At 40.2% G+C, this 27,985-nt stretch overlaps 1 long non-coding RNA gene across 3 annotated transcripts in view; it reads left to right on the top strand.

Annotated features, from left to right (window-relative positions):
* LOC148216827 (uncharacterized) overlaps positions 1 to 9,473 on the top strand; it is a 40,122-nt gene extending 30,649 nt beyond the window's left edge. For all 3 annotated transcript variants that reach the window (XR_015794037.1, XR_015794035.1, XR_015794034.1), the window contains one exon: positions 7,168 to 9,473. This is a non-coding gene — a long non-coding RNA (uncharacterized LOC148216827). The remainder of the gene's footprint in view (positions 1 to 7,167) is intronic.
* The last annotated feature ends 18,512 nt before the right edge of the window (positions 9,474 to 27,985 follow it).

The raw sequence follows: 27,985 nt of genomic DNA, 5'->3' as shown, positions 1-27,985 counted from the left end.
TCTTGTTCTTTTTTTCTTTTGTGGGGGTTGACACAATGACATCTGCTGGGCATGACTTGCTGGGTTGACCACACAAACTGTTTTAGAGCTCAAAATACCATAATAACTTCTTTGATTTGTTGCTGCCTTCCACACCTGATTTAATGACAATAAACTTTCTACCACAATTTTTTTTTATTTTTGTAAAAAAAAAAAAAAAAGAGCTTCAAGATAAACAGGTCTAATTCTCAAAGTGATTTCACTTTATTGGCAGTAATAAGTATTTCTTTTGCACAATTTCCAAAAATGCCTAAACATTCAAAATCTTCTCGATGCCAGCACCCTGACATTTGAAAATATATTAAATGCGTGGAAAGGGGTTTTTTCTTACTCACTTCCTGCAGAGTGGGCTTTTATTGTTTATCCTCACGAATATGATGCTTGTTGAGAAACTACTAATATAAGGAGGCATGAAGACCATTGCAACTAGCCAGGGACATGCTAAACTTCTAATTAGTTGCTTGCCCATTCATGCAATTACCTCCCCCTTTTTAGCAACCGGACCACAAAATTAAGTCAGGCACTCGATCCATTTCATGTGTTATGTATTAGGGATGCATTGATAGCCTCCCTGTTTTATGAAGGGAGCTGATACTGAGGGTCTCTGGATATCTGCTTCTTTCACTATAACCATCCTTGACTAGGTTCATTTGAAATATCCCAGCCCCACTGCTGATGGCAAGCTGCCAGACTTGAACACTGCCATACTGGCAAAGGAAACTTCCTTTCTCCAGAGTACAAGGGTAGATCTTGCTAAAACCAAGTGTGGTTTGAGTATGTATATATGTATGTATGTATGTATGAATGTGTGTGTGTGTGTGTTCCTCAAGAGAAAGATCACATTTCTTACAGTATTTTCAAAAAGGGATCTCTACCGAGTTGTTGGCAAGGACAAAACCAAGCTGAATTTGTTTGGCTTTCAGCTGAAAGCAACTGAATTATCCTTAATGAGCTGACAGCCCTAATTTTAAATAGATCAAATTTTCTGGGGTTATTTTAGTGCTTAACATAATGGTCTGATGTAAAATCCTCATACTGTGTGGTATTGTGTTTCATTTGTAAGTCTAAAAACAGACGCGACCGGTTAAATTGATTAAGGTCCGCAGTGGTGGTGGGAATTCTCTCAAGACACGCTTGCAACATTCCCAGAGGGGCCATCAGTTGCACTAGATCAATCCTTTACTCTTTTTCTTCTCCAGTTGTGTAGGTAACATACCGAAACCTGCTTAAACATCCTTTCTTACTTATTGGCTTCTTAATGGCTCTTTCACAATTTGTTGATCAGGGTTTAATTTATGCTTGCTTGCTATCTTATTCATTTATTTATCATATTTATATAGCCGCCCCTCTCACACAAGATGACTCTATCGCAAACTTAAGGTGATTGTTCCCTAGAACTAAAAAAAGCCCACATTCCCACCTCCCCATTGAACAAATACCACAAAAGCAGCCACACAGCCACACAGCAAGCACATGGAACAAGGGGAATCCCATTTGGCTCCAAAATCACCTATTTTGTCTTTTGCTGAAAGGTCAGCACAACCTTTGTGCTGGCACGTCATCCTTGTTGCCAAGAGTAAATTGGCCATTTAGCTGGGTTTACATTGTTGGACGGAAGAACTGAAGAAGTTGTTTTCAACCAGCGGATGTATCATCATGCAACAAAACGGTCTCTGCAGTACTTAACATTTTAGATCAGTGTTTTTCAAACTTGGCAGCTTTAAGATGTACGGATTTCAACTGCCAGAATTCCCATTCCACAAGTTTGAAAAACACTGCTTTAGATGTCAACCCTCCTAGTTCAAAGTAAGGGAATATTTTACAAATCTTCTAGGCTGATTTCCCATTTCTAGGCCTCTTTAGATATCTACAATGAATTATTTTTAAGAAACAATCCATGCATTACATGGCAAGATATTTACCACATATTTATGCATGAAATGTACTGACAATGCAGCTTTGGAAGTATCAGCTCTTTGCAATATTTATCCTATTGATCACTAACAGCGTTAGGAATAGAAGTAGTAAACAAGAGATTCACTTTTTGTTCCTTTTGCTTTGCTTGCCCTTGAAGAAATGACTGGTATTCTTTTCTCCTGTTTCCACCTACTTTTCCTTATCTCCATCAGGACAGCACATTTAATAGGCTTTACTAATCTGTTTGGACCTTAAACATTTACAGTACCTGAGCTTGGTTCTACTCACACACACATGTTCTGCTATATATGGATCCCATTGGATGAATGGGTGAGTAGATATCTGCAATAACAGAACCACTGATGGTCATATTCTGTCTCAATCCCCCAGTGAAGCAGGCCATTAGTTTCTTCTGCAGAACATTGTCATTTTTAAAATGTAGGTCAAAAGAATTATACTTCTGTGATATCCAGAAGGATAGCTCTGTTTAGTTTGTTTTAATATATATAAATGGGGGGGGGTGTTTAATAACATTTTCCCCATAAGACATTTAATTGGATCAATGGGGAGAACAGAAAAAGAGGCTCCTTAACCCAGACAACTAATCCCAAGGATTAGTTAAACTTAGCCTCGATGAGATCCAGCCAAGCACAGGGTTAAACCAACCTCATCCGATCAACTGTATTGTGGGGAAACCCACATTCAGTCAATTAGCCTATTTTGCATATCTAGTTTTCCAAGAATCAGAAACTGACTAAGCAAAACCAAGTAGATTTCTTCAGTTTTGCTGCTGAAATTAAATTCCTCCAATTCCCTCTTATAGCCCACTGGGTTTTTTTAGCTTCAAAAGGTCTTTAAAAAAATTTCCCCTGAACCTTAAGTAGTTGAGAAACACCCAAACAATTTTCCTGAAGAAAGCAATTTATCACATTTAAGAGAGCTTTTTTAGCCTTGATGCAATCATTATCATATCAAGATTTGGACCTTTTATGTACATAAGCAACACTGGCTGTTGGAAATCTTGTCAGGGAGACTTGGAGATTAACAATAACTGACTGATACAGTCAATTTATTCATCATTTTTTATAATATAATTTTTTATTTTTATTATATATGCTCTTATTTATTCTTAGATCCTATTATAGTCATTGTTTTTCTGTTATATTTAGAGAGATCTATGTAACAGCTCTGCTATTTAATATTTTACTGTATCTGGTCTTATGGCTGCAATGAACTGGTTTGATTTGACTAAGCAAGTCATTACTGACCTCACTGTCAAAGGCCCCCCAGCATGGAACACTGAGTGGCTAAGGTACCCAATCTACAACTCATGCCTATCTGGCCAGTGTGGAAGGGGCAAGAGTTGCAATGAAGCCTTACCCCAGTCCTCTCTGACCCATACTAGGCACTTCCTGGAGACTCTCTAATCCCCAGATGGCACGTTTTGATCTGGTTAGTATGATTGTGTGCTACCAGAATAACTAGTAAGGTAATTTGCCTGGGTTACTAGCTGACTGGGTAAAGTGTGTAATGGGAACAAAGCTGATGAACTTTCTTGTGGACTAAAACTTACTTCATTATCTGCTGATGATATTAGTTCATGAAAACTAATTTAAAAACCCTCTTAAGATGTTTATTTCTACAATGATCATACTTGATTGTCTTTGTATAAACACTATATAAACTTGAAAAAAAGAGTTAAATGGCAAGCCTTTCTTTTAAAAAATGAACACCTTCATTTGCTAATTTTTAACTGTGAGAGGCTTCCCCAGCAAAGATGATTATTTTCTTCGAAATAATCTTGGATGTATCCTTTACCTTATTCATCATAGGAAGAGGTGGTGTGTATACATATAAACTTGGCACAAGGGAAACCAGATCACTTTTGTGAAATCTCTGTGAAATTGATCTTAATTTGTTTAATCCACTGAAACCCGCCCTGTGCTCATTGGCTGTGTGTAATCTTGGGAAGTGTAACACTGACCTGGCATTAAAATGAAAGTAATGGCATGTCATCATGACAAGGGGGAAGCCCACCTTGAAAGCTGTGACATTACAGCCACCCCACTAATTCACTCCTGGACAAAGGAAGATATGGTTTATATTAGTGACCTGTAGAAGGTTCATGCCCTTTGGGAAGGGTTTATTCCAGGGAACAGCAGTGTGATTAATGGTTTATTTACAGCCCTGACATGCAGGCTGTCAGAACCCTTCATCGGCCTTTGATGTAGAACACACTAAAAGGTCCTCCGTCAGTCTTATCAGCTCACAGGAGAAGAACAGCAAGAGAAGGATGAGTCGATATGGTTAACATTCTGGCACTGACACTCTCCTCTCTGTGGACCATAATGCAAAAAAAAAAAAAAAGCTACCAGATCCCTTATCCATCACTGCCCTGAGTGGTAAAAAGACACAGTTAGAGAGGCAATGCATCATTCCCCTGAAAGCATTATTGCATTTATGGCAGAACATGAGGTACTGATATTATGACTTGAGGAATGGGCACTGCAGCAGTCCCAGACTACCGAAGATCTTCAGACCATTGGTCCGTGGCCAAAAACATCCTGAGGATAAACAGTGATTGGGAACAATTGCCCTGTATTGATCACCAGAGACCATGAGGGAGAAAAACCCTCATGGTCCATGCTTTCACGATTTCTATCCCTGCAAATGACTCCCTGCTCACATTCTTGGCTGTGACTCTAGCATCTGGCTTCTATTGTGTGTCAAAAGGAGCAGTGGATATGTCAGGAGAAGTGCCAGCACTGCTGAAGCACATGTCTTGGATCCAGAGGTCCTTATCTGATGGATTTTCTCCGGGGCTGTATTTCTTTATGCCATAGTATTTGATACTTGAGTAAGTTTCTGACTAATGATGAAACAATACTTACTGGTCTTAGCCTTACTCCCATCTTCCTGATGTTCTAGTTGGATTCCTCATCTCATTCTTTCTTCCGCGTTGAGCCACATGATTCTGAACTGCTGCCAAAATGTTATTCCCTGAATCAACTTAGTGCAGGAACTTTAAAAACTATCAGTAGCTGGCAGTAGTTTTTCCATGGCTGCCTGTGAAGCAGAAACTGGTCACAGAAGAGCACTGTACATGCCACTTGAAACCTACATTTCAGTTTTTGCCCTGTGTTGGATAATCTTTTAAGGGCTGGGCCGAACACATTTCTTTGGGTGGCTGGGGTCCACAGTGGTAATTAAGGTAATAATGCAACGTGTGTAGGACCAAAATTTTCTTGAGGATGTTCTGGGAACTTTGGAGAAATTTAGGGGTTGTGGTTTGTTGCTCTCCTAAAACAATGTCAATCCTACTTTAGAATTACTATTACTTGAACTACTTTAGTATTTGCCATTTCGAAAAGGCAGAAAACTAAGCCATCAATTTTCTATTGTAGTCAGAAGCAGCTCTGGGTAGCATGCAGCCCATTCTAGGGTCCACACCCTAACAGTCATCACTACATACATTGTCTACATTTTAGAAAAGTCAGATGGTGTCCTATCATTCATCTCTGTTCCTGCTAACTTGATGGCTAGTTAATTGGATCTCTCCCCTTAATTTTGCTATTGCCCTTAGGAAAAAGAGCAAAATCCAAGGCCCCCATAAAAAGGCACTACTTTACTTTTTAAAACATATATTAGATGCATGTCAAAGGGCCCAGTCCAGCTGGAAGCCCTCTCTGTGCACTTTCTTCTCTCCTATCCAATAGCATATATTAATCTGTTCATTTATTGAGCCATCCATTCCAACAGGATTGAATCCTGGTGAATTGAGCAACAAGAAATTTAATTTGAAACATCTGGTTCTTTTCTAAAATGGCTTTACTCTCTTCCAAATAGTTGGGCTGACTTATGACTAACCCTCCCTTTCCTGGCTTGAGGTGGAATGACTGTGATTAGTTCTCCCAACTGGGTCATCATAGTACATGCAATTCCTTCTCAAAGCTGTGTGTTTTGCATTACAAATTTTTTGCCCAACAACTTTTTCACGGGGGTGGAGTTGATGCTCTGGCTAAGAATAGCTGGTTCATTTCTATTTTTCCTGAAGTTATTTCATAATAGGAGAGGCTAAGAATTATCATCCTAATTCAAAATCTGAAAGGATGTCACACAGAAGAAGATGAAATTCTGTTCTCCATTGTCCTAAAATGCAGGAGCCAGAATAATGAGTTCAGGTTAGAAGAAAGGGGATTCCAGCTGAATGTTAGAAAAACAACCCCCACTTCTTAACAGTAGGAGTGCAACAAATATGGGGAGCTGGTGGTCTCCCCTTCATTGGATGTCCTAAAGTAGAGACTAGACATCTATCTGTCTTGGATGCCTCAATCTGGATTCCAGCCCTACCCGGGGGATTGAATGCATGACCTAATGGCCTCCTTCAACTCTGTGACTCCAGGCCATTCAATGAACGCAAAGAATTTGCCACTCACTTTCCATTAGAATTTGGGAATTATTGAGTATAATTAGATAGCAATGAGCTCTGAATGGAGAAGGAGAAAGCATTTCTTCACATAGTGTACAATTAATATATGGAATCTACTACCAGAAAACTGGTGACAACCATGAACTTCATTTTAAAAAAGGGAAGTTTTCAAGGCATTCACCTTAAAAAAAAAAAAATGCTGAAAGAGGAACATGCTTTGATATCGACATTTGTGAAAATCTCCTCCCCTCCAAATTTTAGTCTAACATTACGTAAGATATTTGATCTCCATTCTTAACTGCTATGCATTTAATTAGCATTGCTTCCTTAACCAGACTGAAACTTCACCCCACTAGGACCTAGAATAAGAACTTATCTATAGCCAAAAATAGATTTTATAAGGCAGTCCTCACATTTTATATGTTACTGTGCTCTATAATCTGTTTACCTGCCATTGTCCTTTGACTATATAACCCAACTGGCATGAAATGTTTGCCAATCAGCTTTCCATGTAACTGCATTAGAGTTAAATGATGTGGAAATACACATTTTCCAGTACAGGCTATGATGGAAGCTGGCCAAAATGGGAATTGATCTATACTATTTAGATAGAGTGAATGTAACTTCTAAAATGCTATTTCTAAATCTGAGACAGCAGATATCTCCCTTAAAAAAAAAACCTAAACCTTTTATCTTCAGAAAAGTGTTGAAATTTGGCAATGTATATTGGCGAATAGAAGAGCTGATGAATGTCTAAAAGATGCATGTCTTCTCTATCTCAGGCAAATGAATAAACACATGATGCTGTCTTAAAAAGAAGATTTGGCAAGAGCAGTTCACATGAGGGATTCCACATGGATCAAAAGGTCTTTTCTCTTTGCAGATAATCATTCAGCCTTAAAAAGCAATAAATGTTCTGTTTCAGTTAAACCTACTTAATAGAGGTGTGTGGAGACCATCAAATGTGGTTTAAGGACAGGGATCTGGAGTTCAAGAAACAGGCAGAACCAAACTGGATCATTCCAGAGGTAGCCTGATCTCATTCAGTACCCCAACCCAAGACAAGATTCTCCATTCTCCAACAGTGCACTTTTTTTAGCCAAGTTCCTTTAATAATTCATACCTTTTAAGAGCCACAACGCTCCATGTGGCTCCAACTATTCCATGGTTTGCAGAACTGATTAATATAACTCAGCTATGGATGATTGTATTGAATCATGGCTTCAGTTTATTGATGTCAGTAAATATATGTCTTTTATGCTTTTGTTTCTTTTGTTTCATCTTTCTTCCCTTCTTTTACAATGTTGTGTATTTCTTTTTCCTTTCCTTTCCTTTCCTTTTTTTCCTTTCCTTTCCTTTCCTCTAGTTAATTTTTAAAAACCTACCAGGAAAAAAAAAGAGCCACAGAGCTTTCTTTAGCCCAGAATGTAGTGGTAGCAGCCTTGCTAATGGAAACCCCTCATGTCAGATTTTCAGATAGGATAAAGGAGTTGTTTTTTTTGGGGGGGGGGAAGGTTGCAAGGACCGATGCCCTTTTCTGAATGAGGTGCAGCGACATATAAGGGATTATCTCATTTAACTTTTCCATGAAATAAATCAGTAAGTAAGCCAGATCCATAATGGCGGCAGCTCAGTTGTGATTATGACCTTGGTGACAATGGAGTGACTTTTAAAACTAAATCTCTCTCTCAAGTCCCCTGTTCTCTCAATCCACAGGATGCTGTGCTTGGGTTAACCAGTTCCCATCTCCTTGTGAGGACTGTCTGAGGTCAGCCCTGTCAATCATCCCCATCCCACCACCCTTCCTTTCCCACTATGGCAATTTGCATCAGTGACAAATGTAGTCTTTGTTTAATTTTGCTGTTGTAGGCAACACAAAGCACCCCATTTCCTAGCATGTCGAAGACCTGGAGAAATAGATTGGGAACAGAGTTTCATGGACATCCAGGACCAGAAAGGAGCAGATTCAGACCTGTCTATTCTAATCAGAACAGATGAAATATATATATATATATATATATTTCCATTTTTCTTCTCTGTATTTTGAGCTTTTTGTATTATCCAGAAAACCAGCTTCCGAATAAAAATAAGAACATTCTACCCTCTTACCTTAAATATAATTTTTCTCAGTTTATGCATTCAGCTGGTCACTCATCAAATGATTAGAAATCAAGCAATGCTAATATGTGAGCCAGTCTTTATTGCTAAAAACTCAAGGCTGGCCATCTCCCCCCACAGTGCCCCCTCCCCCCAGTAGGTTCTGCTCATTTATTTTGGCCATGGAGGACAAAGACCATTATGCTTTTCAAGGCAAACTTACTAGGACCATTTCAGGATGTTATAATACAGCTTGGGCACAACCTCTGTCAAAATTTAAGGTGCTTTGGACTGGACCAACACTCATAACATATAGGAAAAGGTGGCCTGTCTCTGACCTTTTGCTGCAGAAGTGATTCCTTGGAGATCTGTGCAATGTATATTTTCCATAGAAATGAATGTTAAGCCCACAAACCCCACCACATTTTTGACTGTGCTCAGAAAGACTGTAATCCTTGACAGTCCAAAAGATTGGGTGCAAAACTAAATAAATAAATATCAGTAGAGGAGGAAATGCCACAACATGTTAAGCACAGTGCTTTTTAATTAGTTACCAGAAGCTGCTGACCTTTCATAAAAAAAACAAAAAAGAAAAAGGAGAAGAATATTGTATATAGCCAATGACTATAAACTCATGAAAAGTTTTGTATATTTTTGTCTTCAGATGTATTCACATACCATCAGGTTTTTGGTCCTTTCTATGGCGCTCTCTCTCTCTCTCTCTCTTAGAAAAATAAATTACAACAAAGGAAATGGATAATTCATATTGAAAAGGCTAGGATTTCCAAAGTAATTTCTATTTGCTGTTTCTCCTCTTTCTGTTTCATTCTGGGTTAAGGGTTTTTGCTGTTTTAAGTTTTTAAGTTGTGGGTTCTTTTAAAGAGTTTTTCAAATTGTAATATGGTTGTATTGAAAATTCCTTTAATTTGCTGTATACATACTTTGAAACTTGGAATGAAAAGGGCTGATAAATGCTATACACAAATATTAATAAAACTCTCCAAAAACCTCTATTAAAATTTGTTGTCCTGCAGCACTGATCAATTATAAGCTGGAACAAACAGTGAAACTATGGTTACAGTGACTTCTTATGAATTTCCCCAAAAGAGGACATGTGTTACTGAAGACAACTGAAGAAGATAACAGATTTGCCTAAAGTTTGCATACAGTATATGAATTTATATGATCCCAGGCAGAGTTAGAACTAACGTCTATAAGAGTAGTTTGATAGACATCTCCATAAGAAGAAAGACCAAGAGCTGTTTATTTATTTAGAATGTTTATATGGCTGCCCACCTCAGGCAAATGCCTGGGTGGGATACAACAATCACTAAACAAAATAGAATGTTTGAGAAGATTTCTGAGAATACTGTGGGCAGCCAAAAAAGCAAACCAATGGATCATCGAACAAATCAACCCAGAATATTCACTTGAGGCACAAATGACCAGGCTCAAATTATCCTATTTTGGACACATTATGCAAAGACCTAGCTTCCTGGAGAAGCCTCTAATGCTAGGAAAGGTGGAAGGAAAGAGAAGAAGAGGACACCCAGCAAGGTGGATGGACTCAGTTACAATGGCAATGAGTGCAGTGTTGACCAAGTTAGGAGTAGATTGTCATGGAGAAAATCTATCTACTGTATGTGGTCACTAGGAGTCGAAGTGACTTGATGGCACATAATCAATCAATCATGTTTGATGCACCACCAGCTCAACATTGGCTGGATCTGGCCTGGTTAATGTTTGGATGCGAATTCCCACCAGGGAATTCTCAGGGTTGTAGGCTGGGTAGGGAAATGGAAAAATATTCCTGGAAAAAGGAATAGCAAACCACTTCCATTCCTAGAAAAACTACATAGCCATGCCCTTTATAGATACTAACAGTCATGCCAGCTCAAGAGCACCTTTACGTTTAAATTGGACACACCAAAGGATGCCTTTGATAGATGATGGTACTCTAACAAGATGTTATTGTGAAATAGGACACTTGGCCAATTCTGTACTCATTTAACTGCACATCTGGCTCAGGGAATTCAGTGGCATTGCTACTGAGTAAGTATATATAGAACTGTATCATATACAGTAGTAGGTATGGTTAGATGGTTCCTTTTATTGGTGTATCTGTGAATGATTAGCAGAGCTCACCAGGAATCACCGATTGCAAGGTATTTAATAATGAAAGCTAAAGAATATCTGTGCCTGCCCCTAAGTTCTGCCACTGAAATGAAGGAAACATGGAATAATCAGGAATGGAATTTTAATGGGTGAATGTGAGTGATATCTGCTGACTCTTCAGCACCTTACAGCTCACTGTGGAGGAAGAGGACTGGAGTGTCTTCAAAATAACTCTGACTTAAAATTACTGTTCAAAAATAATACATATTGTAAAAGAGGTGTATTGCCTGCCTTGCAACAAAGCAGTTGCTTCACAATATTTAACAGGCATTGAAGATTAGCTGTGACTCCTTTGCTGGAGAACCGCATTGCAGATAGGGCAAAAGATCAGAGCTCTGTAGTTGCATTTGCAAAAAAAAGAAAAAAAAAAAACCCACCCTGTTTCAACCCCAGCATCTCCAGATAAAGAAAAGCCATAATAATCTTTGGAGCTCTGAAAGGCATATTGTCAATCATGGCTTATTAGAGATTGCCATTCTATAGCTCAAGGTGGTGTCCACCATCCCAACTCTTTTATAGACCTTCAACTGCAATTGTGAGAAATAAATGGCATAGTCCCAGCATGTTGAAGTAGAAAAGATGCAGAGCTCATAGGGTAAGCTCTCTAATAAGAAATCCATTTTGATGTAGTGGTTAAAGGCATCAGGCTAGAAATAGGAGACTGTGAGTTCTAGTCCTGCCTTAGGGACCAAGCCAGTTGAATGACTTTGGGCCAGTCCCTCTCTCTCAGCCTTAGGAAGAAGAGGGCCATAATAAATCACTTCTGAAATGTTGCTGAGAAAATGTCACGGACTTGTCCATGTAATCTCCAAGAGTTAAGACTGACTGGAGGGCACCTGCTCCCACCCCAAAAAATCTCGAATGAAGCAAATATACTTTGAAAACTCAAGCAAAAACATTGGGAATCCTGGTTTCACCCATGCAGTACGTAACTTCATAAGCCTTGCATCATTGCCCTGACTGCTGCAAACTTTACCCCCTTCCATTCCCCAGCTACCAAAATTTATCCTAAACTTAAACAGTATAGACCAATGTCTTACGTTGTTTCAACCAAATATATTTACGCTGGAATAGTATATTATTTACTTAGTTAAATTTATAAGGCTGCTCAACTCCATAAGGACTCTGGGTGATGTACCATAAAATCAATCCTAAAATACAATTAAAAACTCAAAAATTTGGATGAAAAACAAACATTCAAAAACAATAAAGCACACAGGGTCAAAAGAGGATATAACTAAGTAGAATCAATAATGCTGGCAGTTACAAGGTCTTTCGGATTGTGGCACCACCCTTTTGCGTATGGAATTTTGAGCAGGCTGGCCAGGAATTCTGAAAGTTGTAAATTTCAAATATCTGAAGGGTATCAAAGTAGACGAAACTGTACAATCATGGCCTTGTTCAAAAAAACATTAGGGAATACTAAATCTCTTAGGTTGGTAGGTGTGGTGTAAACTGGATTTGCAGACATGCTAGCAAATGCACCAGTAGGAGTTCTAATTAATGAGAGACCTTTGCATTCTCTAGTAAGGACCCTCTGGAAAAAATCTCATTGTTTGTTCATGACCACAGAGAAACATACTTCCAACCCCTGCAGCTTTACCAGTCCTGGATTCTAATAATTCTGAGACAAGTTCTGCAAAATAAAACTATTGGTTTCACATTAATGAAACTTGAAATTAAATATGTTTGGGTTTGTATTTGGCTGTCATTTTTGGAGCATGTTGTTCCATCTCAAATTGCATCATCAAATTGTTAGTTAAGGCAGATAGGTGTGGGGAATTGTGCTCCAACATCCAGCTGAACTTCTTGGGCACAACCACCCTTTCCCAAAGCCTTATTGCTATCAGTAGAGCAATTAGGTAATTTTAGAGTCTATGTTTAATGGTCTTCTGGGTGGCTTCCTTGGGCCCTGTTAGCATTCCCCGCACACAAGCCAGCTCTACTGATATTTAGTTCCTTCTGTCTCTTTTTAGATGTTTTCAGGCAGGACACAAAACTTTACATTGAACAGTGGGAGGACTATAATTGCCAAGTCTATCTGGACAGGGTGGAGAAAGCCACAGCAGAGGAAGATGGATGCTTGAGGTTCCAGGTGATCAGGCCTTGCTCACAGCCAGCAGCAAACAGGCTCTCACCACCACAGGCTGTCCTCAAAGAATCCATTGTTTACTAAGAATCAGCCTATTTTTGTCCTCCTCTTCAGTTACTTGCCACATCCCAAGCAAGTCCATTAGGCTGGATAACTACAATGCTCTTTCATGGTTTAGCCCCACGTTGCCTTGATCGTGTCCATTCTACCTTCTTGCTCTTAGATTTCTGGCAGGGCGACTTTTGCAGATCCAACCTTCTAAGATCAATGATGGATTCTGCTTTTTCCACAGCAAAGTCTATAAAAGAGAAATCCCTGCCATTTGCAGAGAAGCAGGCCCACACTGTTCATTACAACATGGGAAAAGCTCCAGCACGTATCTTCGCACAGAGCCCTTTCAGAGCTTTATTTCATTTTTATGGATTTTACGGCTGTCGTATTAGATTATATTTTTGTTAAGATGCCCATAGTGGTTGAGATTGCATTGCACGTACATTTTTGAAACAAACAAGTAAACAGAAGATCAATCCATAAGAAAACTCTAACCATAAAGAATTGCAATTTCTAAAACCTTTATGACAAATCAGCATATGTTACAACTCTCCAAAATTCCTTCACTAACTGTAAAACATTCTTATATGTTAACAGCATGATGGTGTTCTATTCCCATGTAAGAATTCAGTGGCCATCAACCTAAGAACACCCTCTTTTTGAGTGAAATAAACTAGCTTCCTGGCCCTTTAATTGGAAAACCTAGTTAAACAAGCAAGCATTTCTGCTGCACTGCCAACATGAACAGCTATGACTGTCCTTCTCGCAACCTGGCAGATATTTAGTTTGGGACTTCCTCAGAAGCCATCAGTAGCAACTGCTCAGCCCCAAACCATTAGAATGAAAAAAAGACACTGAGAGGGGCCAGCGGGGAGGAGGAATCTTTTGCATACAGCTTGGGTGCTTTCTTCCAACGTCTGTTACCATTTTGGTTCAAGGCCACAAGCATCATCATTTCCAACCATATTTTGCTTTTGGTCTTCAAAAATACTTCCTTTGGGATATGTGTAATGGTATATCAGCGAGACCTTGGGAGACGGGGGGAAGAGATGCTGCCTAGGGAATATTCAGATAAGAGACAGCATAGCCCACAAATAGAAGGGGCAGGAGGCTCCGAAGGGGCCCTCCCTAGTTTCTCAGGCTGTAAAGGAGACAGCGGGAGAATTGTACTTTCAGACTCACAAGATTCTGCTAATGTGGCTTTACAATAAAGTAGAATTAGCTTATCTGGTTGTGTTTCCTGTCTGGCCTACCTGGTAAGACTGACAGTATGGGAGAAAACACCCATGTGAAACCATTTATGATATAGCGCTGCTGTTCAAGCAACAGGTAAGTTACAATTGTAGAATCCTGCTTTGCTTGCTTATTTCATGTGATGTCTAACCTGATTGCAATGCAACATCACTGACTCACAAAATTAAAACCCTGGAGAGGAAAAAAGAATATTGCATAGTACTGCATATTATAAACTGACTCCATATTTTTGTACAAAAATAGGGTGTCATTGTAATGCCCTCATGACCTCTCATCTGGACTACTGCAAGGCACTCTACATGGGGCTGCCCCTGAAGAGCATTCAGAACCTTAAACTGGTGCAGAATGTGGCAGCATGGGTAGCAAATGGCACTGGTTATTCAGCACACGTAGCACCACTACTCTGGGAGCTGCATTGGTTGCCAGTGTGCTTCCAGGTGCGATTCAAGGTGCTGGTTGTCACCTATAAAGCCCTTCATGGCTTGACCCCAGGTTACCTCAGGAACTGTCTTTCCCCAGTTGTTTCTACCTGTCTGATCCAGTCAGGCAAGATGGACACGCTCCAGGTCCCATCAACCAGGGAATGCCGGCTGGTGGGGCCTAGAAAGCATGCCTTCTTTGCTCTAGCGCCCACCCTGTGGAACACATTCCCTCCAGAGATTAGGATGGTCTCAACCCTGCTGGCTTTTGGTAAGTCCTTAAAGACCTGGGTCTGGGCCTGGGGCCTCGAGTGTGTGCAGGGACCCGTTTCTTGGTTATATTAGTGATTATGGTGTATGATTTATCCTCGGTTGCTATGTATTTTAATTTTTGTATTATGATTGTTTTTATTTTATTTTTAATCTTGTTCACCACTCTGTCACTTGCTGAGATGGGTGGCCGTACAAATTGAGGAAGGAAGGAAGGAAGGAAGGAAGGAAGGAAGGAAGGAAGGAAGGAAGGAAGGAAGGAAGGGATTAAAGTTGCTGTTCCCCCATCTCAAATCTACCCCACAAAGACATTATAGCATGATAATTTTGTGGAATGTGGAGCTACCTAATCAAACAGATTTAACAGTGTCTTTAACTGAGCTGTATCCAGACATGAATGTAATGGATCCGCTAGGGCTTTTTGGTACTAAGGCTTTGCCTTCCACTTATAACCAAGCAAAAAATAAAGGTGAAATATGAGTCAGTATAAAACTGGCTGCAGTCCAAGTTGCCCAGTTCCTTGAATATAAGCAGCTGGATTCAGTTGAAATTCCTGCCTGGTTAGGACCTGGATTGTTTTTCAGAAGCTTGTATGAGGCCTCCATGGTCCAGTGAGGGATAAGAAGATAACCGCAAGAGCTGAGGTCACTCACATCTGGCGTTTTGACTATGACTGATGCACTAAGGCTACCTGCAACAGCTAATGCCAAGATGTAGCTGTGGTAGGATCTGCAGTTGCCCTATTCAGTACAATTTTTGGAACGATTCCTTTCAATATGCAAAATGCACCGACATTTCATCAGAGCAAGAAGGTGATAGATTAAGAGCTGAGCATCCAGAGGTGTTCATAGGATATGATAAAAAAAAGTCAAGATGGCAGTTAAGACGGTGTGATCAAACGGTGCGGTCTGATTTATGAGCTGCGTCCTCTGTGAGCATTGATGGAAAAGTTCATTGATGGAAAGGCTCATGCACTTCAGAGTTATTCTGCTGTACATTTAGTTATTCTACTAAGTTAGAATAATTCAAAATATTCCTGAGAGAATGCTCTGTGTCCAAAATACCAGAAAATAGCCTGCACGCTAATTCTTTGTTCTTTCCGTTCTTTTGTTGTTTTTCCAGGTATAGCAACAATCCTCTCATCTCTACCACCATGGTTTCTGTGACATCCTATTCTAAACTAAGCCAGCTTCTCCTCACCCTCTCCTCAAAGCAAAATGCCCAAACCCAGTTCAGACAAGGCCAGAATTCATAAGCAATAACTCAAAGTAAGGTTAGAGACTAAATCAAAGCCATTCCTTTTTTTTCCAAATGACTTTATTAGATTTTTAAGATAAAAAGGTAAAAACTAACAAGAACTAATAATTAAGACAGAAAGTAGAGAAGAGAAAAAGATAAAGAATGAAAAAGAAAACAAGGTCAAAAGTGCAGAAAGAAAAAGAAATACAAAAGAAAAATGACTTTCTTTCCTTTCCATCAGATACAAGTATAAATTTACTTTAAGCTCTTTAAATTTACAGCATACAATAATTTTCATTTTTTCTATTGTCTACTATTATTTCTAATCATCAAATCCATGTATCACGATTTCATTTTTTTTTGTTTCATGCAAAAAGTCCAATCAGCATTAAAATTAATCAATGTCTTTTCTCTAATCAAAGCTGTCAATTTCACCATCTCGGTCAGCTCCATCAATTTTGCCATCCATTCTTCCCTTGTAGGCGCTGTAATGTCACTTCTTTCCACCCTTGTGCATATAAAAGTCTCACTGCTATTATCTATAAAAACAAAGTTCCATGGTTTTTTTCCCAACTGTCTATCCATCAGTCCCAAAATAAATGTCTCTGGTTTTGATTGTATATTGGTCTTTAAGATCTTCTGAATTAATATATGTATGTCCAAATTTTTTTTAGCTTTTTTACATGTCCACCAAACATGATAAAAAGTTCCCAAAATCAAAGTCATTCCTGAGCAAATTAGGAACACAGGGGGCCAAGAAGCTCAGTCAAGGGTATCCACGGAGTATGGTCAAACAAGTCAAGATGGTGGCCACAACAGTGCGATCAAAGCACATAAAAACCAAAGCAGAGCTTCAGTCGCACCATTGCAGCTGCCATCTTGACTTGTTTGTCCATAACCTGCAGACATCCCTGGAAGCTGTCATGTGGCCGTGCTCAGCCAATCAAAAAAAAAAGGAAGCCTGTCCCATCAATGCAACTTTGACTTTGGACCTGCTGAAACTTTAATTCTTCTCATACTCCACTGCTGGCACTGGATGGCTTACATTCACCCATGGGTGAGCCAGGCTTGGGAATCAAGTGAAACAGTAGCCTGTTCACTCAGTGGCAATTTCCCGTCTTAAAGTGCATTGTGAAAAATTATTCTGTATTCTGTATCTTTATGACATGTCCCCTGTGCCTCCCCAACTTTTTTTATTTATGTGAGCTTGGTCTGTGCAGGATGGAGAGGGCCTTTCAAGAAGACCCAGAGACATAAGTCACAGCTAAGAGGAAATAACAGTTTTGGGTTCACCGTTTCATTTATTATAAACAAAAAGATACAGTGAAGGTGGGAGTTGGATAGACAGCCTCCAAATTAAAAAAAAAAAAAAAACCATGGTAGTTAAAATGTTCTTTTGGAGAATCTAGAGTAGCTCCCATAAATATTTGGCTTATACAGATACCACTAATAAATCTGTTTTAGAATGCTGCTATATTGTTTATACAAAGGAAAGCAATGGACTTTCTTTGTCCAGATAGTTCTAAGTAAAAGGAATCCTGCTTTTTAGCACCTTACATAAATATTTGCAGTGCCTTTATACAATCAACCTAACCTTGCCTGCGTTTAAGAAGATATTTATTACTTTTAAAATATCCACTGCCAGATGTCCCCTGTTGGGACTACAAGGCCATTTGAATGATGAGCACACACATTTGGAGGCCTCTGTGGCCCAACGTTGTGCCAGCAGCAGAAAATTGCATACATAGACAACACTTCTGTTATTTTCTCGCTTAAGATGAGATGGATTTGGCACATTAGTTGGAAGAATAAATATGAAATCAAATCTCTTCTAGGAGATACCCACTATAAGAATCTCAGTTTAACAAAGAATTAGCAAACCATTGCAAAAACAGAATACTTGTGGTAGGGGCGTCTGCAGGAAGGATAAAAAAATAATAATAATAAAGATGGTGGCCATAACCCCACAATCAAAGCCCTGCTCCTTTTTTATGTGTGTTCCCCAACGCCAAAGAATCAACAGTAGGCAAAACCAAACAAATCACATTCTGTTTTAGTGTGACGTATGAATCTGTTAGCCCTTCAACATAGGCCAGGTCAGGAAAGAGGCACCACAAGAAAATATTAGAACTGTGCTTCACTGAGGCAACCTATCATAACAGAATCTTGAAAGCCTGACAGCATTTCCCCTTCTTTCCTTCTTATACCAAAGAGACTCAAGGCAGGGCAAACTTGAGTTTCTTTCTCACACTTTCTTGTTTTTCTGGGGTAAGGTCAAGTTTTGCTAACGGTCTTTGCATACCTTCTCCAGGGTCATCTGTGTGCTCTACAGAATCAGGCCATCACATTAAGTCATAATGTAGTTTATAAGTTTTGGCTCAGCTATGGTGGTTTGTTCAGAGTTATGGCTTAGTGTACTGTGTGAATGTAGCCATACATTTTGGGTTGTATCGCCTATCCACTACATTGTCTCCCATTCTTGCTAGCCATATGGGCAACGTAACTGCTTCCTTTCTCTAGGACACATTGTTTGCCAACAAACATTGGCTGCAACCCATTGATCTCCAAGGCCCACTGTGTTAATATCCCTGAAGTCTAGCCTAACAGACTTTCCCATGCCTGGTACTCTCCAGATGTGTTGGATTGCAAGACTAGTGGTGTCTGTCTGTCTGCCAGCCAGCCAGCCAGCCAGCCAGCCATCCATCCATCAGGTCCTTGAAAAGGCTACTCTAGCTTGGGCCTCACAGCTAAATGCCTATTTCATTATGGATAATAGCAGCTTGAAATCATTGTAGTAAGAACTTGCGTGCTTTGAAAATGTTTTAGAAGAAGTGGTTTGGACTGCATAAGAGCATTAAACACAGCACTTCTTTAAAACAGCTGCATCTTTTTTCAGGTTTCCACATAAGCCTAAAACAGTTACATTCATTTTAATGAGCACATTAAAGACATAGCTGCTTTAATAAAGTATGTTAAAGACCCAATGTCTTTTTCCATCTCACACAGCTGCTTTAAAGAAGTGCTACACTTGCATTCCCGCACATCCTAAAGCACCATTTCTGAATCATGTTAGAAGACATCTACCTGACATTATAGCTTCTTGTTCCTCTAATACACAGCAAGCCATTCATAAGCATCATTTCCTATGTACCAAACATGGCTTAGGTTCAAGATTAAAAGAGGAAGGGAATTCAGCATGGGGGAAGGAAGCAGTGATTGTGCTTGTACTGAACAAGCAGTACAAATTATAAAGCTTGATGCCTTCTGCTTGTGAAGCAACTTAGGAAGGAAAGAACATCTGGAGTGGGAGAATGTAGTAGAAAGAAGAGGAGGATGTGAGTAATCCTTTCCTCACATCCTTTCTTTCATTTTCTTTTATCCTTGTAACTCTTTGCTCTCCATGTTGCTTTCCTCCAAATGTTGCAAGTGAAGGCAATGGCTAAGCACTAACATGACCTGAGTTGCTACTAGAAATCATCCCTTCTAGAACTTGTTGCCTACAGGGACCATTGCAGAAGTAAACAGGGACATGGTTCCACGTAAAATGTAGCTCAGTCCTGTGGGATTGGTTTCTGGTTCAGGCAAAGGTAGTAAAAATGAGACAGATAGACTCAATGTTTATTTGCAAAGCTACCTTGATTGAAAAAAGGAGTACATACTGATATAACTGCCATTTTTGTTATGTTTTCATTCTTATAGATAAGTCTGAGGGTTAATGGCAGGGCATGCATGCTAAAAGAGAGGGCAATATAGCTCTTTTCCAAAAAAGAGGTGGGAGTGTATGTCCTCCAAAATACTTTATCTTCATTATCTACTGTCTGAAAATAAATTTGAAATTCAAGGTTCTGTTGTTGTTTAAAGAGCCTTTTATCTGCCTAAATCTAAAGAACCAAAGCTGCTTCTTGTGGGCTGGAGCCTCACATCTGGACAGAGGAGAGAAATCTCTGTGTGTGTGTGTGTGTGAGAGTGTGTTTCTGTGCGCATATATGTAACGGATTGTTGGCTGTGCTCTAAAGCAAGAAGAAGTGACTTTGTATTCTGGAAGACACACATGCTCTCAGTCTCTTTTCCACATCAATCTGGCCTATTGTGAGCAGGATCAAGGTAACCATGAGAAGGAGTGCAACAGTGCTATGAAAGGGCAGCAAACTGTTAGTATTTTATTTCCTTATTTCTTTTTTTTAAGGTGAATTTAAAAAAAAAGATAATGTCTATAAATGGACAGATAATTACTGAAGTTGTACAAGTAATATTCAATATAACATTAATAAAAGATAAACCATACCAAGTTCATTGAGTTGCTTTCATGATATAAAAAAGAAGTCTAAATATTGAGCTTAATGTCAGAATCCCCACTATATTATTTATAAATGATAAAAAAGAAAGAAAAAGAAAAGAAAAACAATATATTTAATTTCTGATTTCCCTCTTCTTGTACTCCATCTGATTTGCAATACCTCTTTGCATAAACTTTAGAAACCATACTTTAAGTGTTTGTATTTACCATGTTGAATAATATATAATATATATGGAAGCCATTCTTGCTTAAATTTAGTTAAACTTCTGTTATGTATATATACTGTTAGTTTTGCCATTGCTGCATGTTCTCTAAGTTTAAGTTCCCAATCAGATATCATCAGCACTACGTCTTTTTTCCAAAATTCCTTGTTTCTGAATTTTTACCAAGAAGTATGAGCAAAGTTCTTTTTGGAGTTTTCTGCCTGTTGTATCAAAATAACTTGATTGTCTTTAAGTCCTTCAGACCTTAACATGGGTGGGTAGAAGGTACCATCTACTACTAGGTCTTGGGCAAACTTATTTGAAGGTCTTGACTTGTGATGTCTGTTGCCACTGTATCTTGGGGGTCTTTGCCCTCTCCCTCTTCTCTTACTTCCCATGGGGCCATATTGGAGACTTCTTGACTAAAAGAAGTTAGAAAAAGAGGATGGGTGGGGGGACCAGGAAAGATGGTAGGTTCAGTGGAAGTTGCCCTGTTAGATGTCTCAGCACATCTAAATTTAACTTTGTGGCCTCTGGGCAAGACATTGCCTAACACTGATATACTGTATTTCCAAATACAGTTTCCCTTTCCCATTGTACCACAAAGAATAACCATAAAAGAAATGTAGCATAACGGAGCATAATATTCTGCAAAAAAAAAAAAAAGCCGATGCTAATTTATACCTTTATGTGCACATTCAGAAACAGTTATGAAGAATTGTCAACCTACACTTCTATCTCTATTCCCCTGACTTAAACTGGACTGTGTAACTCTTCAAACAGAGAATGCTATCAAGTGAAAGACTATCCTTTTTTTCTCTTTCTCTCATCTATCTATCTACCTCCATCCATCCCAGGTAGGACACGTGGCCACCCTACGAGCTACCCATCCAATCTCTCATTGAGACCCACCTTTTTGAGACCCACCTTTCTCATGGGTGCTCTCAAAAGTGTGTTAGAACACAAGTCCCATATTTCCCACACATCATGGTGAATATTTGGTATTGATTATCTTTCAGTGTTGCTGCTTTCAAAATCTATAATTGGAGTCCCACTCAGCTCCTAATGACTCTGTGGTCAGACCCATGTAGTTTTCATGGGCAGCAATTTGGAGATGGTTTGCCATTGCTTCCTTTCAGGATCGTTTTTTAAAACATGCCTGTCTAATCTCCAACCCTGGGATTTCCTGAGATCAGCCAAGGCTAACTAGATGTCACTGTTTTAGGAGCCATTCAGTATTAAAATCTAAAGGGTTAAAATGATTTTAACGCTTTTCTCATAATCAGAAATGTGAACAGTGGCATCCACAGCAAGCCACAAGCCAGAATGATTGCATTTGCAAAAGGACCCCATCACACAAATCCACCACGACATAGTTGTTGATGTCTGATGCATGCACACAAGTCAGTTCGTGCGATGGTAGCGTCACTGGTCATCCTCCATGCATATGAGTATAAATAAGTTTAAAAAGTCATATTAAACTTGCCTGAAATAGTCAGAAACCTATTGATAATGCCATAGATCTAATACCAATAGGAACAATGGAAGTCAGGGTTCCCCTACAAAGAGGTACAACAAATGCTGGGATAGGAACCCTGAGAGAAGAGCAGAGGTGTCCTCAGAGGAGGTGGCCCCAAAAACCAAGATGGTGGTCAGGGCTATCATAACTTTTTTCAGCCCCGCTCCCTTCCCCAGACAGCTTGTTGACTTATGCAAGCACGTGGAAGATTCAACCAATATATTCTGTATAATCTAAACTTTGAGAGTAATCATCACAGTTTGGGATCATCTGACCTTGGCAACTAGGATTCTCTTCTACAGCACCATAATCTTTTCCTGTGTCTTTCCTATGCCTTTACTTTGTAAGCACTTTAAAGCATCAGCCACTAGATGTCACAAGCATTGGAACAGCATCGGCACCCGCAAAGGGAACTGAGAAATGAGTGTTTTGTTCACAAAGGAGAGGAAAGGATAATGAGGGAATGAAAATCAGATGTTGTAGACAAATAGGAGACACTGACTGCTTCCATGCCCCGCTCACAAACTTCCCAGAGTCTCTGGCTGGCCACTGTTAGAAACAGGATACTGGATTAGACAGATCCTCAGCCTAAGCCAACAGGACTCTATTTATGTTCTACTAAATATATCTGGCAGAGTCAGTATATTTCTGAAGATTTCAGTGCTGAGTGAATGGGTGGAATCACATTTTTAATAGCGAACCAAACCAAACCTGGAGGCCTGGGTCAGAGGCAAAAGCCACATTCTCTGATTGGTGAATCTTCCCTTTTAATCCTGCAGGGACTATTAGTGACTTCAAAGGGACCACTCTGTGTGCTTGCAGGTGCTAATCCATGGTTAACTGGACCACGGCTTACTGAATTAACCTAATTTGTCTGAGTTCATGCAAGATGCATAACCACAAATTAGCCATACTAGCTGGGTTTCCCCAGCATACTAGCCAGCCAACCACATTTTAGCCTAAGATACTGTACATACCCAGTGTACATTTCAACAGAGAGGCCTGAGCTCTTGTTAATTTGCATAAAGAATAGAACTTCACCCTGTTAAAACCAGGGGATCTCATGTCTTGTGTTGATTCTTCTAATTTCCTTCCTTCCTTCCTTCCTTCCTTCCTTCCTTCCTTCCTTCCTTCCTTCCTTCCTTCCTTCCTTCCTTCCTTCCTTCCCTCCCTCCCTCCCTCCCATCTGGATGGAATCATCTACAGACCATTTCTTATCCACCTGATTGATGGTTTCCTGAATCTCATGTTGCAAAGCAATCTGGGGAACAGTGTTTCCCCCTGGAGAGGCAGCCAAAATGTTTCATTTTTCTTAAACGGAATTACGTAAGAACCCTTCTCTGCTGCCCAGTGGGTTAAGCTTTTATGGCTGCTTCCCTCAGATCCTTCTTCCACAGTCTGTGCATTGCCAACTTTCCAGGTGCTGAGATTTCTTTTGTTTTGGTAAATCCTCCAGACAAATGGTCTTGTTAGAACTGTTTACCCAGCGGGGATGTTACTGGTGTCATGCCCGAGCCCTTTGTATATAATGTAGCTTCTCCCCTATCGACAAGGCACTGCAGAGAAGAAACTTTGGTTAAACAAGTATTCGTTTCTATTGTTAATTTGGCTGATTTCCATGGTTGCATCTGTTCTTTCTGGCTGCACTACAGCCTCAAGCCCACATGTATGACAGAGATCTGGATGAACTAATTCTATCAGACTTTCATCTCACTCAAGCTGCAGAAATGATCATGCTCTCCCTGGATGACCTGACACTTAGCAATGCATCAGCGAGTTGCTATATTTGAATGTTGCTTTTCTCATAATAATTGTTGCCTTCAAACTGGAAGATTCTCAGCCCTTCTCAGAGCCATTTGAAGCTGGGGAATGGATGGTCTAATCTCAGGCAGGGAAGGGGTGGCAAAATCGGATATGCTATACTCAGAAGTAAATTTAATGATTTTTAATGGTGCTTATTTCCTGATATGCATATAGAATTACAGCCAAAGATGCTTCGTAGAGCCCCTTGATATTATGGGCTGGCTGGATCAAAGTTTAGCCGTTAAGAGGACTAACTGCTGCTTTGGTGCTCCTATGCTAAATACACTGAAGGGCTGATCTGCACAACCAGCTTGTTCCAACAGGAGTGTGGATCACGGACCATTACTCAAGGCAGGAACTCAGCTGCCATCCCCTATCTACCACCAGAAGGCAGCCTCTCCATCTTTTTCTGTTATGTGGAACAGAAATAAGAAATAAGCAGTATTCTCCAGCCGGTGCTGTCTGCTTTGCCTGCTGCGCTTCATGTTGTTTAGGCAAAGACCTCCACTCCAATTGGCTCTTGTGTGTTGGGCAGGAGTCCTCCCTCCCCTCCGGCCACTGGTCCTGCCCATCAGCGATTGTCACCAGTGGATCAGTGCAAAGCTGGGCTTGATCCAGGGGAGGTAAACAAGCGGGGGATCCACTAATCAGAGGCTGGAGTAAACATGGTCCAGACAGGGTATCAAGCCATCTTTGATAGGAAAAGGTTGAAATCCAAAAGGGATTTCTTAAGCCAGCTTCATTTTCAGGGGCTTTTCATATGGGACACAAGCAGTGATGTAGAAAACATTGTCATCTTGTGGGACCCAGGAAGCATGCCTTCTTGGTGGTGGCCCCTGCCCTTTGGAATGGCATCCTCCCAGAGATTTGTACTGCTCCCAACGTACTGACTTCCTGGAAACATTAAAAACATTATTTCCTTTTAATTGTCAGCTGCTCAGACTGAGGACTCAGGCAGCCTCAAAACTGAATTCAGTGAATAAATAAGCACTCAGTTCAATGGCATCTGCAATGGAGGTTCAAAAAAGGGAAGATACTGGAAAGCCCCACCTCCCTGAACAACAGGTATAAAAGGGGCGGGGCTTGCATCACAGTCGCTGCTTCTGCCACCTTGCCTTTCTTTCACCCCCTCCCCCACCCCACACACACATTACAGCCTCTACATAGATCTGACTCACTTGGACCACAGAAGGAAGTAGCTTTCTTTTAACGAAGTTTCCCATTAAAGCAGACACTTTGCTCTGAGAACTAAGAAACATGTGATGCACATAAAAAAGGATGGGGCTTTAGTCACACAGTCATGACCACCATCTTGCCTTTTCTGATCTCTCTATGGATGCCCTTGGGCAGGTTAGCCTGTAACTTGCTCTCAATTCTTTAACATAAGAGGTAGTGATTTGAAGTCAACTGCATCAATAAATGACATGAATTATAAAAAGTCTGTTTGAAAAGTCTTAACAGCCAATTGGAAACAGTCATGTTACAAGTTCTCCAGTAGAGAGGATGTTCTAACTGCTTCCTATAACTTAGGGATGACACCCCCCTCAAAAAAAAAAGACCTTTCAGGAGGAACTGGTGGACAGGTCAACCTGCATTCTCAGTGACCAAACACAGAAATATGAGTCAAATTCTGAACTCCTGTTGGCTTCATGGGCTATGCGAATACATCTTTGCAATAAAACTTTGGCACTGTTTGGCCATCATAATTGAATTAGTACCTGGGATCATACATCACATTAAGCCACATTGTGATCTCCTTGGTTTTGGTTTAGCTAGCCATGGGTACATGGTGCTGTGATGAAAACAATCTGCTTTCGTGCAATGTGTGAATCCAGTGTTCAGTGTGCATAAGCATTGTCAACCCCCTGCAAATACACCATAGCTTTCCCTCTCCTCTTCCAATGGGGCAAAACATTTGGGAAGCTTTTATTTAATTGCAAAGTGGCTTCCTGTTTATTTGTTTTAAAGAAAGCTATAATTAACATTACCTTTGTTGAGCAGGACAAACTAGAGTTAGAAAACAAAGCAGAGAGCACACCAGATCAAGGCACATTAAGCCTTTCTGGACTGCCAAGTTTGAAGTGCTCTCTGCTCACCCACAAGCCAGCAGAACCCTACACTGGTCTGAAATTTGTTGTCCACATTGCCAAGCCTTATCCTGCCTTTTATTGCCTCTGTTCCCAGCCACTCCCAATCCCTGATTCCCCTCCAAGATGACAAGGTAGATTTTTTGAGGTTATCCTTGGATGATAGTGGAATAAAGGGGGAAATTCTCCTTTAACACGGTCCAGTTAAGGACAACTTAAGTCTATCTCACTCATGGGCTAGGGTTAGTTGCAGGTGGTCCCCTTGGGACATTTTCTAGCTCATTCATGCTATATTTATATGGAACATCTGTAAAGTCTTCTGGAAAAAGCAATTTGGAGTTCTCATAAGAGTGACCATTCATTGTTTTTGTTGTCCAAGGAGAAGATCAAAAGAAAGGGGAAGAATGAGAGACAAAGGAGTATCAGAATGGGAGGAAAGAAGAGGGGAACATCTGGAAGTGTTAATGGGTGACCCTTCCTACTCCTGGTGCTGGCCCCACCTACTGCTTGCTTCAGCCTGCTCACCACTGGGTCATGCTATGTGGGACTCAAGGAAAAAAAAAAGGTTGCCCTAAAGGCTGTGGAGCAAATTTCACAGCATCTGTTAAATGTCACTGACATTTCTCAACCTAGGTGATAAATCCATCACTGAGGGAGTTGAAGGCAGGAATTCCTTCTGCCTCCACTTTTAGGGAATAAAACAGTGATCCCAACAAGTTTCAAGTTAACACGGGAGTTCTATTTTCTAAGATAAGCAAATATTAAGATCTCTCTAAAATGGTCAGTAAATGCTCACATTTGTTGCAGTAAGCCTAGAATTACTGTTATACTGTGAGGACCACTCATTTCTAACAACCTCAGTTGGGATTGCTGAAAATATCAAGTTACTTAAACAAATACTGCATTAGAACCAAAGACATTGTAGACTTCCTTGGGAATATTCAGGCTTTCCTCAAAAATTAATAGGAAGAGACATATCCAGACCTAGAAATGGGAAAACGTGGAGTCCTTGGAGTGGCACAGAATTCTAGCTGATTGGCATTTTCCATGTTATAGTTGACCCCAGAGCACACAAATATACTGACAACCACCATCAAGACCACATTCCTAAGACAAGCTGAGAAAAGAAAAACAAAACTTCAAACTAAACTGCTCAAACTAAACCCCAGAAACAAAGAGGCACCTGAACCAGAATGGGTAATCAACATGTCCAGCCGACCACTATTCACTGCAGAACACAATATCCTCCAGGAAGGCCTCAACTGTAACATGGACAATGCCTATCAGCTAGAATTCTGTGCAGCCTTAGAAGCAGCATTTAAATGTACAGGACTCAACCCAGAGACCCAAGAAAACATAAGGCAGTCGATCATACCGCAGATCAGAAGAACACAGTATAAGCACCAACTCAAAGCAGAGGACAGAGCAGCTCTCAAAAGCCTAAGGAAGGACCAAACCATCATCATCCTCCCAGCAGACAAAGGCCGAACCACAGTTGTTATGGATAAATCACAATACTTGCAAAAAGCCAAAAAGTTATTAGAGGACAAAGAAACCTACATCCCAGTTAACACCAACCCAATACAGAAACTAGACAACCTAATCAAGAGAACCCTCAGCAACCTAACTAAGAAAGGTCAGATCACAAAGGAAGAACAGTGGCAGATGAAAAGCAGAGGACCCATCCTCCCACGCTTCTCTGGATGACCAAAAATACAGAAGCCTGACATACCTCTCTAACCAGTTGTATCTTTACCAGGGACTCCAACGTACAACATAGCAAAAGAACTGACAAAAAAGCTGGGACATCTCGCAGAGAAGAGTGAATATTCTAGCAACTCCTCACTACAGTGCCTCCAGAAAATTCAAAGACATACACTGTCACAGGTTTGTTTAATATCCAAGGGTGGCTTACCCAGACCCATCCAGAGATTCCCAATGAGACACTACACACAAAGACTTTTCTCTCCCCTTTTTATATTGGGGTTCCTTTACTTATAAAACCAACATTCACAGTGCAAAAGTGTTCTTGTTTCTAGCCAGGTGTCCCACTAATACAGTTTTCACCTAACCTATATTTCTATTGCTCAACTT

Source organism: Python bivittatus, unplaced genomic scaffold, assembly GCF_059951505.1.
Source record: "Python bivittatus isolate LINGU-HERP-01145 unplaced genomic scaffold, Pbiv_v1 ctg000070_np1212, whole genome shotgun sequence".
In the NCBI taxonomy this organism is placed as follows: Eukaryota; Metazoa; Chordata; class Lepidosauria; order Squamata; family Pythonidae; genus Python; species Python bivittatus.
This window is presented reverse-complemented; position numbering and strand designations above follow the sequence as displayed.